The 13,419-nt window shown below is 37.0% G+C and overlaps 1 pseudogene; it reads left to right on the forward strand.

Annotated features, from left to right (window-relative positions):
• Positions 1-672: 672 nt before the first annotated feature.
• Positions 673-801, forward strand: LOC147822753 (U4 spliceosomal RNA; annotated as a pseudogene).
• The last annotated feature ends 12,618 nt before the right edge of the window (positions 802-13,419 follow it).

Genomic DNA, 13,419 nt, shown 5'->3' on the forward strand with positions numbered 1-13,419 from the left:
GAGGTTCCCAACAAAACCATACACAGTCTGCAGCAGTGTTGGGGTAAATTGAAAAGAAGCAAGGGGCTATTTCCTCTGTGGCCATATCCCTGCAAGGCCCTGGGGACTCCAGATGAGAAGTGGATTCTGTCACTACAGTGTCCACCATCCCAGGACCTTTGGGCATAGATTTAGCTTCCAAAGGGAAGAAGAGCAAAGAAGGGTCGGTTCTCCCCTTGGCTTGTCTGTACTTTTGCAGAGTAAATGCATGGGGCATCAGGGCAGCCCCTTCTACCCATGCTCTCTCTCTCAGGAGTCCTCACACTACAGGTTGTATCAGAATGGCCTGAATTACCCACAGAGCTTGTTATGGCACTGATTTTTTTTTAGCTCCCATTTCTAGAGTCTTTGAATCAGCTGATCTCTGTGAATGAGAAGGCTGAGTTTAAACTTGCATGTCAACAAGATTGTGTGTGTGTGTGTGTGTGTGTGTGTGTGTGTGAGAGAGAGAGAGAGAGAGAGAGAGAGAGAGAGAGAGAGAGAGGTTTAATGAACAGACCAACTGGTACTTAATATCTGCAGTACCTTGTCACCAGACAGGTCCCCAGGCCAGGGATTTAGCTCAGTGGTGCTGTACCTGCCTTGAAAGTGCCAGGTCCTCAGTTCGATCCCTGGCACCAAGGAAAAAAAAAAAGCTTTGTGCAGTGGTAGTATCATAGCCAATGAGGTTTATCCAAGGTGTGATTATTGCTAATTGAAAACTTTTACTAGACAGGTCCTCCAAAGTGCCCATGGGGAACTTTGTTTCACTCTACACAAGGGGGAGGGTTGCAGGTATGCTGACTGTCATGACAGAAAAAGAATTTTTAGGACGCAACAGTAAGAAGCATAAAGAGGTTTATGAGGCAGAATTTAAAAAGTAAACACACAAATAAAATAAAGCATGAGCCTCAAGAGAGAGAAAGGCCCCACGGTCTGGAGTTGGAGTTTTTGTGTGCACTTGGAAGTGTCCCTAAGATGGGTTTTCTAGGATCTATGTTCCTAGTGTCTGTCACGCCACTTGTCAGGTGAGCTATGAAAACCATTTATATGTGTTTGAAGCTGGGATCTGCTGTCCTCTTAATAGTGCACTTCCTAAAGATGGGGATTGCTAAGAGGTAGTCCAATTTACTGGTAAAAGGCATAGGCCCAGAGCTCAGTTTATAGGTTTATTGTCTTTAAGAATCTTGAGACTTTTTTTCCTGGAAGGAAAAATATAAAGCTTGAATAACTTGTGGCCTGAAGCTGCAGTTTTTCTTAGAAGTACAATTTTAAAATTATGTTTCACTGTCTCCTTTCTACCTCTTTTTGTTTCTCCCATCCTACCTCAACCATAACCAGGAATGGCTATTCTACAAGCAGTCTTGTAATGTATAGATTGCAGCCTAAACCCCACATGTCTATTGAGGTTGGAAGTTACTTAAAGCTTCTTCAACTATATCTCTAATCAACATCAGAGGGTGCTAATTACCATAAGATGCACATTAGAAATAATTTTTCAATGGTGAAATGAGGGTTCAAGATATGCATGCCCCACCCTTGCACAAACTCATAGTCCTACCTAGGCTTAGGCAAATCCATAACATCTGTTAATTCAGGTGCAGGTCTTTGATATTCTTTGCTCATAGGTTTGAAGAGAAGTTTGTCCTGGGGCATGCTACTTACTGGGTCAGCGCTAACGATTGATACATGCACATTGCTCAGTAGCATTATCCAGATCAAAGAACCTACTCAAGGTTCTAATTTTGGTAGGTGTTGCATTCACAATTTATTGTAAAATAATTATTACTTATAAATGAGGAAAACTGTAATACCAAAAGTCTGGGGAGAGTCAAGGTAAGAAGGAAAACCTCCAAGTAAAAGAGATTAGGGGGTGGCTGGTAAGGAGGGCTAAGAGTTGAGTGTATATGATGGAGCTGAGGCCAACTAAAGGCCAACTAAAGGGAAAGAGGTAGGAAACAAAGATTATTCGAAAAGGAAGCAAAAACAAATGGAGAGAAGTAGGAGTAAGAAAGCATTTTGTGTTAACTGAACTAAAAAACCTTTCGTATAATTCTGTCTTGCAAAAAAAAAAATCTACTTGGGGCAACCATTTTTAGAATAAGCAATTCTTTTTAGGGTACTTTAAATGCTAACTGCCTGCTCATGTGTATATTAAACCTAATGGAAACACTTATATCTTGCTGGAATTCAGGTTAAAAAGCATCAGTGTCTAGGCAATGGTTTTTGGATATGCCCCCAAAAACGTACATCAAACTAAAAAACTGCATAGTAAAGGAAATAACCAACAGAGTAAGGAGACAACTCTCAGAATGAAAGAAAATATTTGCAAGCCATTTAATTGGTAAGAGGCTAATATCCAAAATATATAAAGAATTCAATAAGAAGAAAACAATCCAATTTAGAAATGGGCAAAGGACTTGAGTAGACATTTCTCAAAAGGAAGCATGTCCATAGCCACAGGTACATGAAAAAATGCTCCATATCACTAAGTAGCAGGAAAATGAAACATAAAATCACAGTGAAATACCACCTCACCCCAGTTAAAATTGCTCTTGTCAAAACAACAAAAGATAATAAGAGTTGGCAAGGATGTGTCCCACTGTTGGTGGGAATGTAAATTGATACAGCCATTATGAAAGATAGTATGGAAATTCCTTAAAAAATTAAAAGTAAAATTCCTCCATCACCCTGCAATACCTGTTCTGGATATATACCCAAAGAAAATGAAATTAGTATGTCAAAGAGATTTCTGTGCTCTGTACATTGTAGCATTGTTTACAATAGCCCAGATATGGAAACAATTGAAGGGCCCATCAATGGATAAATGTATAAAGAAAAAATATATATCTACACAATGAAATATTATTCATCCTTAAAAGTAAAAGAGATTTTGCCATTTATGACAAGATGGATGAAGCTGGTGGACATTATATTGAATGAAATAAGCTAGAAACAGAAATACTAAAACTGTGTGATGTCCTTTATATGTGAAACCAGAAAATATCAAACTCCTGGAGTAAAAAAATTAGGTGGTGATTAACAGAGGCTGTGAGATTAATAGAAGCTGAGTTCCTGATGCTCCAGCTTGATGCCCCTTAAGAGGGACTACACCAGTAATTTTTAGTGGGGAGAGAAGGCCTGTGGCTTGTATCAGGATATCTCTGTGTGCAGGTCTATAATTTAACACATATTAAATGATTGGAAGAGTTTCTCAAGCTTTTCTATCCTATTTAGCTCTCTGTAGACAAAGTCCCTGGCATAGGAAAGTCTCTTAAATTCCATCACTTGAAATACCACCTATTTTATTTCTCTATTCCCAATATCTCCCAAAGTATGGAAAAATGATACAACTTCCCCACAGGTACATCCGACCTAGTTGGTCCCAACTGGAGTGCTGTTGTCCAGCAAACCTGCTCTATCTCATTGTTCTCTACCTTAGTCAATAGCACTACTGTTTCCCAAGTTTTTAAGGTTAGATTCATCTCAGATGCTCTCTCTCTCTCTTTCTCTCTCTCTTCATTCCACTAAGTTTCATCAATAAAATTTGATCCTAAACTCCAACCATTTCTGGAACTTTTGCCTCTGTCTCTGTAGTCTAAGACAAAACACCACTGTCTCTTGTCATGCTGGATTGTTGTGATAGCCACAATCCTTGTTGCCTTCACCACTACAGTATACTATAAATATAGTAACTAGAATTGAAATAATAAATATGATGGCTAGACTTCGACTTCAGGCGTGCTTTTGCTTTCTATCACACTTAGTATCCAAAGTTTTTATCATGGCCAATAAGGCCTTGCATGACGTGAGCTCTAGATGTTTTTTGGAACTTATCTCCTCTTCCCTTTTTGCTGTGCATTGTCTGGTGTTCTTAGAACATGTCAAGTTCATTTCACATCCGATCCTTTGCAAAAGCTGTTGCTTCTGTCTCAGAGGGCTTACCTTAGATGTCTTCATGCTTATTCACTTTAAGTCTCTTCTCAAATATCATTACCAGAAAGGCTTTTAGTAATGCTCTGCTCTAAAATAACATGATCTGGCTTCACTTTTCTTTATAACATTTATAATCTGACAATATATTTACTTGGTTCTTTCTTCCTTCTTTTCTTCTTTGCTTTCCTTCACCTTTCCTTATAGAATTTTAGCTGTAGGAGGACAGTCTCTTTGTTTTATACACAAAATATTTGTAATACCTAAACAATGCCAAATAGATACTGAGAACTTAATAAATACTTGTTGAATGAATTAATAAACTTTCAAAAACATCCTAAGCAACTAAGCTGAAATCCTTTAAGGAATAAATCACAAAAGTCTTATAACTTTGAAAATATCCCATGGCCTTAAAACTTATGTTGAAAAATTTTGGCATACTTTTAGATTGACAGAAAAGTTGTTTGTAATAACAGTGTTCCCTCATTCCTTTTACCCATCTTCCCCTAAAGCAAACATCTTACAAAACTGAATTAGTCTGTTTTGTGTTTATATTACAAAATACTCAAGGCTGGATGATTTATAAGTAAAGCGATTGAGTTGGCTCATTATTCTGGTAGCTGGATGGTCCAAACATTACGACACTGGCATCTTTGTGAGGGTCTCCTTGGCTGCCTCATAACATGGTAGAAAAGAGGAAAGGGAAGTAGCTGTGTGCAGAAGAGACCAAGCACATAGGGTGGCCTCTCTTCATAACAATCTGCTTTTCTGAAAATCAATGCAGTCCTACAAGACCAGACCTATTCTCAGAGACCAGGATTAATCCATAACTTAATACTTTCCACTGGTCCCACCTCTTAAGGGTTCTTCTACCTCAACACAACTACACTTACCAAGATTCCAGCACATGAACCCTTGGAGGACAAACCATACCAAACCATAGAAATAACTATGGTACATTTGTTAAGCTCTGAAACACACACACACACACACACACACACACACACACACACACACAGTATTGTTAACTAAACCATAGAGTCTGTTTTGTTTGGATATTACTAATTTTTCCATTAATGTCCTTCCTGTGTTCTAGATCCAATCAAGTTTACTTCCTTGCATTTAATCATTATGTCTCTTTAGTTTCCTTCAGTTTGTGTCAGTTTTTTAGCTTTTGTTGTTGTTTGCTTGTTTGACATGACCTTGACAATTTGAAATAGTGGTTTGTAGATTATAGTTTGTTTTTTTAATTTGTTTACCACAGAGGTCAATGTGATAGGATGCAAGAAAACAAAAACAAAACCAATAAAACTTGTGTTGTCCAGTTAGGAGGAAATTCTAGTGTTTTATAGCACAATAGGGTGACTACAGTTTAAAGTAATTTATATACTTCAGTATTACCAGAAGAAGAGTTTGTTCCAAGTTTCCCAACCCCCAAAAATAATAAATATGAGAGGAGAAGGAAATTTTAATTACTCTGATTTGATCATTACATATTGAATCATGTATTGGATTATCGTACCATATCCTACAAATATGTACAACTATTATATATCAATTAGAATTTATATTTTTAAAAAATCAATTTCCTTCAGAAAACCCATTAAAAAACTTGCTGGACCTTACTTGCTGTGTGTTCCTAGGTGAGTGATTTCCAGACCCACAATCTCACTAAGGGGACCAGGGACTTCGAGCCAAGAAGCCCTTGGCAAAATTTCCATCAAATCTCATTGGTCATAATTTTACACCATGGGTACAGAAATAGAACTGCCATGATTAACTTAGTCTATTGAAGATCACTGTGGTGGTATGGTAATAGGTCTCTTCCTCTTCTGAATCATGGCTGCCATCAAGTAGAGAAGGAGGAAGTAGAGAGGGATCAGGGATGAGAATGGAATAGGCAATGAGTTTGGGAGACAACAAGCCATAGCTAAGAGTCTATATATTCTGTATATAGATAAACTTCAAATTGGGGGTAATCTAGGGTTATAGCATATCAGAAGTGTGATACTTACCAAAAGATGACAATGTGGGTAAAAAAGTGGTATATCCATTCAGTAAAACACTCCACAGCAATACAAATGAATGAGCTGCTGATGCATACAATATCATAGATAAATCTTGAAAACATCATGGTATGCCAAGTAGAAGAAGCCTGACAAAAAACACTGCATGCTGTGTCATTCTATTTTCATGACCTTCTAGAAAAGGCAAAAACTTAGGAGCAGAAAATAGATCTGTGTTTGCCAGCAGTTGGGGGTGAGGGAGGTGACTGTCCAAGGGAAATGAAGGAACTTTTTATTTTATTAAAATTTTCATAACAAAATAATTGGAGAATAACAATTGATAATAGCTGGGGATTTAGCTCAGTGGTTCCACCGTCTGCCTCATGAATGCAAGGTCCCAAGTTCGATCTCTGGTACCAAAAAAAAAAAAAAGAAAGAAAGAATAATTGATAATACATGTGTTTCATAATCTTAAAAGAATGGGCAAAATGTTACTCAGAGGACAAGTCAAGACCCTCTCTTACAAAGAAGAATCAAACAGATAAAAAGCACAAAACTTTCCCTTCAGTAAACTAAGAGAAACTAGTAGTATAAGTGCAAAAATTGGCATATATATAAAAATATTCTTGTGCAGAGGAGGCTTCTGGGTCAACAAGCCACAGCTCCCAAGTGCAGAGTAGGAGGCTTCTGGGCCAACCTACCACACTCCCAGTACAGAGGAGCTTCTGGGTCAATGTGCTACAGCTCCCAGTGCAGAGTAGGAGGCATCTGGGCCAACCTACCACTGCTCTGAGGACAGAGGAGGTGAGCCATATGGGAGCCAGCAGCACCATCCCCCCAAAAAATCCCACCCCCATCAAAATGAGAAGAAACATAAAGAAGCCTCAGAACAAGACATCCAGATCACCTACAGCAACCCCAAAGGGAAATGAGATGGAACAATCTGATACTCAACCACCTGGACTCCCTGAACTAGCAACAATAGAGGATCTGGAAAGAATGAAATCAGAAATAATTTCTCAGATAACAGCAGAGATTGTGCCCATAGTGCAAGACATGATTAATAAATCTAGTGAGGACACAGATTAAAAAATAGAGGAGCTGAGGAACATGATGGAATCCCAACATAGGAAACAAATAGAATCCATAAAACAGATGCAAACAGATTTACAGGAGATTAAAAACTTCACTGAAAGCCTATGCAGCAGAATGAGCAAATGTGAGGACAGAATTTCAGATATAAAAGATAACATTGCAATTAGTGACCAGGAAAACAAAAATTGCTTTAAAATTATAAGGGACCATTAGAAATCAATCCAGTAGCTGCTAGATGATGGAAAGAAGAATAACATAAGACTGATTAGAGTCAATGAAGAAACAGGAGAGAGTGCAGATGACATTAAAAATACCGTTCACAGAAGTAATGGCAGAAAACTTCCCAAGGAGGGGAAAAGAACTTGACATACAGATAAGTGAGGCATATAGGACTCCACCTAGCCTTGATCAAAAAAATGTATACATAAGCATATAATTGTTAAGATTCCAGAAACTCAACAGAAGAATAAAGTTCTACAAGCAGTGAGAGAAAAGAAGCAAATCACATACAAAGGAAAGCCCATCAGAATCACAGCAGACTTCTCAACACAAACCATCAAGAGAAGAAGAGTTTGGAGTGAAGTATTGCAAGCCCTAAAGGAAATCAAGATTGATGTATCCTGCAAAACTATCTTTCAAAATTGATGGAGAAATAAGATACTTTCATGAGAAAGAGCACCTTAGGAACTTCATGAATACCCAACCAGCACTTCCAAAAATTTTACATAAAATCCTAGGAAAAGACAATGAGTATCAGAATCCTAGGAAGCCTAGTGGAATGAATCCACTGGGCATAACAAGAAATTAAAAGCAAAGGGGGAGAATCCAACAGAAAGAAAAAGCCATGACAATGATAAGTCAATACATATCAGTCATAACCACAATGTTAATGGTCTCAACTCACTAGTCAAAAGAAATAAACTGGCAGAATGGGTCAAGAAGCAAGATCCAACAATAGGTTACATACAAGAAACACACTTTATTCAAAAAGAAACTCATAGACTGAAAGTTAAAGGGTGGAAAACAATACTCCATGTGACAGGAACCTGAAAAAAAAGCAGAAGTAGCTATCCTCTTCGCAGATCAAGTGGATTTCAAATGAACACTGATTAAGAGCAACAAAGAAGGACATTACATCCTTTTAAAAAGAATAATCCAGGAGGAAGAGATGACAATCATAAATATATATGCACCAAACACTAGTGCACCCAACTATATAAAACAAATACTAATGGACATGAAAAATCATATAAGCACTAATACAGTAGTAGTGGGGGACCTCAATATACCATTGTCACAAATAGATAGATCAACTAGATAAGAAACAAGCAATGAAATACTAGAACTCTATCAAACTCTTGAACAAATGAACTTAACAGATGTTTATAGAGTGTTCCACCCGACAAAATCAGAATACACATTCTTTTCAGCTGCACATGGGTCATTCTCCAAAATAGACCATATACTCACTTGTAGAACATGTTTAGGTAAGTGCAAAGGAATTGAAGTTATCCCCTGTATATTATCAGACCACTGTGTGATGAAATTGGAGATCAATAGCAAAAGAAACCGCAAAAATTTCATAAACACATGAAATCGAACAACACACTTCTGAATAAGCAATGGGTCATAGAGAAAGTTAAAGAAGAAATCAGTTACTTCAATTAAATGACAATGACAATACAACATATCTATGGGACACAATGAAAGCAGTCTTACGAGGGAAATTCATAGCAGTGAATACTCATATTAGGAAAACAGAGCAAGCCCAATTAAACAACCTGATGCTGAACCTCAAGGTTGTAGAAAAAGAGCAGGACAACCCCAAAGCTCATACAAGGGAGGAAATTATAAAGATCAGAGCAGAAATCAATGCAATGGAGACTAAGAGAACAATACAAAAAAATCAATGAAGTTTATTCTTTGAAAGAATCAACAAAATTGACAAACCCTTAGCCAACCTTATCAGAAAAAGGAAAGAAATGGCCCAAATCCAGGCAATTAGGAATGAAAAGGATGAAATTACAACAGACCCAGCAGAAATCCAGAGGATTATCAATACCTACTTCCAGAACCTATATGCCAATAAGATGGAAAACACAGAAGAAATGGACAGATTCCTGGATACATATGAATTACCAAAGTTGAATGAAGAAGACCTAAAAATTCTGAACAACCCAATATTAACCAATGAAATTGAAAATGTAATTAAAAACTTATCAACTAAGAAAAGCTCAGGTCGTGATGGCTTCACTGCTGAATTCTACAAGACATTTAGAGAGGAACTACTGCCACTACGGTTTAAACTTTTCAATGAAACTGAAAGGGAAGCAATACTCCCAAATTCATTCCTGGAAGCAAGCATCACCTTGATCCCCAAAGCAGAGAAAGACCTAACCGGAAAAGAGAACTATAGGCCAGTCTTACTAATGAACATAGATGCAAAAATCCTTAATAAGGTACTGGCAAATAGAATGCAGAAGATCATCAAGAAGATCATACACCCTGATCAAGTGGGATTCATCCCAGGGATGCAGGGATGGTTCAACATACACAAATCAATCAATATAATACACTATATCAATAGAGCCAAGGACAAAAACCATATGATTACCTCCATAGACGCAGAAAAAGTATTTGACAAAATCCAACATGCATTTATGATAAAAACCCTACAAAAAGTTGGAATAGATGGTCTCTACCTCAAACTGATAGAAGTCATCTATGAAAAACCACCAGCCAATATCATACTAAATGGTCAAAAACCGAAATCCTTCACACTAAAATCAGGAATGAGACAAGGATGTCCACTATCACCACTCCTGTTCAATATAGTTTTGGTAACATTAGCCATGGTAATTAGACAAGAGAAAGAAATAAAAGGAATAAAAATAGGAAATGAAGTCAAATTGTCATTATTTACAGATGACATGATACTGTATATAGAAGACACCAAGAACGCCACCAAAAGTCTTCTGGACTTAATAAGCAAATTCAGTAAAGTAGCTGGATACAAGGTCAACATACAAAGATCAATAGCTTTCCTCTACACGAACAACAGACTCACTGAGAGAGCAATAGGGCAACCAATTCCCTTCACAATAGCATCCAAGAAACTGAAATACCTAGGTGTCAACCTAACAAAAGAAATCAAAGACCTCTTCTCTGAAAACTATAGCACTCTGAGAAGAGAGATTGAAGACGATAGCAGAAAATGGAGAGACATCCCTTGCTCCTGGGTAGGAAGTATGAACATGGTGAAAATGGCCATACTTCCAAAACTGGTATACAGATTCAATGCAATCCCAATTGAAATCCCAGCAGCATACTTCATGTAGCTTGAGAAAACAATCCAAAAATTCACTTGGAACAAGAAAAGACCCAGATTAGCAAAAGCAATTCTAGGTAGCAGAGACATGGCAAGCGGGTATTACAACCCCCAACTTGAAACTATAGTACAAATCTACTGTGATTGAAAACAGCATGGTACTGGCAAAGAAACAGACCTGAGCACCAGTGGAACAGATTAGAAGATGCAGAAACAACTCCAGACACACTCAGCCACCTCATCTTTGACAAAGGAGCTAAACACCTTCACTAGAGGAAAGATAGCCTCTTTAATAAATGGTGCTGGAGAAATTGGGTTTCAACTTGCCAAAGACTAAAACTAGACCTATATCTCTCACCATACACTAAGCTAAAACCAAAACGGATTAAAGATCTAAATATTAAAACAGAAACGGTGAACCGGCTGGAACAGAGGTTAGGTAGATCTCTTGAAGACATTGGTGTAGGAAAAGATTTTTTGAACAAAACCTCAGTTGCCCATGAACTAGCACAAACAATCAAGTGGGATCTCTTCTTACTAAAAAGTTTCTGCACAGCAAGAGAAACCACCAGCAATGTGACAAGTTAACCCAGAATGTGGGAAAAAATTTTAACCTGCTCTCCCTCAAACAAAAGTCTACTATCTAGAATGTATAAAGAATTTAAAAAACTCAGACCTCCCAAATTTAAAGACCCAATCAAAAAATGGGCATCTGAAATGAACAGACATTTCTCAGACAAAGAATTAGAAATGGCAAATAAACATATGAAAAAATGTTCAACCTCGCTGGTCATTCGAGAAATGCAAATGAAAACAATGCTGAGATTCTACCCCAGAAAGAATGGCTTCTATCAAGAAATTAACCAATAACAAATGCTGGTGGGGCTGTGGGGAAAAAGGAACCCTGCTCCACTGCTGGTAGGAGTATAGACTGGTGCAACCACTGTGGAAATCAGTATGGAGATACCTCAAAGAACTAGGACTGGAAGTCCCATTTGACCCATCTATTCCCCTGCTGGGTATGTTCCCCAAAGAATTAAAAGAATCATACCACAGTGATATATGTGCACCCATGTTCATAGCAGCACAGTTTGTAATAGCTAAAACTTGGAAACAGCCCAAATGCCCATCAACTGGAGACTGCATAAAGAAAATGTGGTTTTTTTAAAAAAAATAGAATGGTGTACCACTTAGCCATAAAGAAATGAGAAATTAGAGACATTTATTGCTAAATGGATGTACATTGATGTGATACCATTTAGTGAAATAAATAGGACAGATGTGTAAATAACGAATAGTTTCTGTAGTATGAGAAACTGAAAGTGTAAATAACGGCTAAAAGGTATAATAGATAATGTGAAATAGGATGAAAAGAGGCAAAGGGGAAGGGGAAGTGGGAGGGTTAGGGGAAAGGAAAGAAGGGAATGGAATTAACATGAGAAAATGAAAAAATGGAAACAAAGTCTTTGTAAGTAGGGAAGGATGGAGGGGTTGAAGGGAGTCAGGGGAAGGGGCAAAAATAAGAACCAAGAGAGATTATGTAAAGGTGCAAATTTCCAGTGATGAATGTCACTATATTATACAACTAAAATGTACCAATAAAATAAAATTTAAAAAAATATTCTTGAAACAACAGAATAGATAATGGGGAATTATTTGAACTTCTCCCTACTTCCCATTCATCTGTCTTCTATTTCTCTCTCTCTCTCTCTCTCATATCAAAGCAACTATGTAATACTTAAGCTTGTATATTTGACATATTTCACTGTATTGCAGTGAAATATGTATTTCATATATTAACATTATATTCTCAAGAGGGAAATTTTTGAGGTGATGAAAATATTCTATTAGTGAAAGAGAAAACTACTTTTGGGTTTTGGTTGATAGTGTGAGAAGGGACAAAAGGATATACAGGAAACCTTCATTTCATGCACAAGGTATAGTTGTATGGTTTTGAGAAACAGGACAGTTTGGCCAGCCTTTGGTTTGGGCAAATGGCACAGATTTCTGTTTTTTATTAAAATATGTTTATTGTCTGTGTTCAATGTGTACTACACAATGTTTTTATATACATATATTTAATATATAATATATATTAAAACGATTACTAAATCAAGCAAGTTAACTACTCCATCACTTACCATAGTTACCATTTTAGTGTGTGTGGTAAGAAAACCTACAATCCAATCTCATAGCAACTTTCTAATGTTGATGCAGTATTATCAACTAGTCCTCATACTGTATGTTAGATCTCTAGATGTATTCACCCCACAAAACTGCAATTTTGTACCCTTTAACCTGCATCTCCCCATTTCCATTCCTTCTCCATACCAGGTAACCACTATTCTACTATCTATTTCTATGACTTAATTTTTTTATTCTATGTATAAGCTAAATCATCTATTATTTTTGTTTGGCTTATTTTACTTAGCATAATGTGCTCCAAGTCCATCTGTGTGGTCATAAATGCCAGAATTTCATTTTTAAGGATGTGTAATATTTCATTGTGGGTGTATACATGTGTGTATTATAGTTTCTTTATCCACTTATCCAATGGTGGACACTAAATTGTTTCTATATTGTCACTATTCTGAAGAATAAAACAATGAACATGGGAGAACAGAAATATGTGTGCCATACTGACTTTATTTCTTCTGGTTATGTGTTACAAAGAAAGATGTTTGGGTGGTATGATAGTTTTACTTTTAATTTTTTATTAATGTCCATACCATTTTCCATAATGTTTGTACTAGTTTATATTCCCATCAACAGTGTACAAAGATTTTATTTTCTCCATCTCCTTGCCAACACTTGTTATCTTTTCTTATTTTGGCAGTAGCCATTTCAAATGGGGTGATTTACTATCTCACTGTGGTTTCAACTTGCATTTTTCTGATGATTTGTGATGTTGAACACTTTCATATACCTGTTGGGCATTTGTATATTTTAGTTTGAGAAATGTCCATTCAGGTCCTTTGCCTACTTTTAAACTGAGTTGTTTTCTACACTTGGTCTTAGCCAAAAGGCTGAGAAGTGATG

This window comes from Heterocephalus glaber, unplaced genomic scaffold (assembly GCF_053883595.1).
Source record: "Heterocephalus glaber isolate CG9 unplaced genomic scaffold, H.glaber_assembly_v1.0 deba00001608, whole genome shotgun sequence".
NCBI lineage: Eukaryota > Metazoa > Chordata > Mammalia > Rodentia > Bathyergidae > Heterocephalus > Heterocephalus glaber.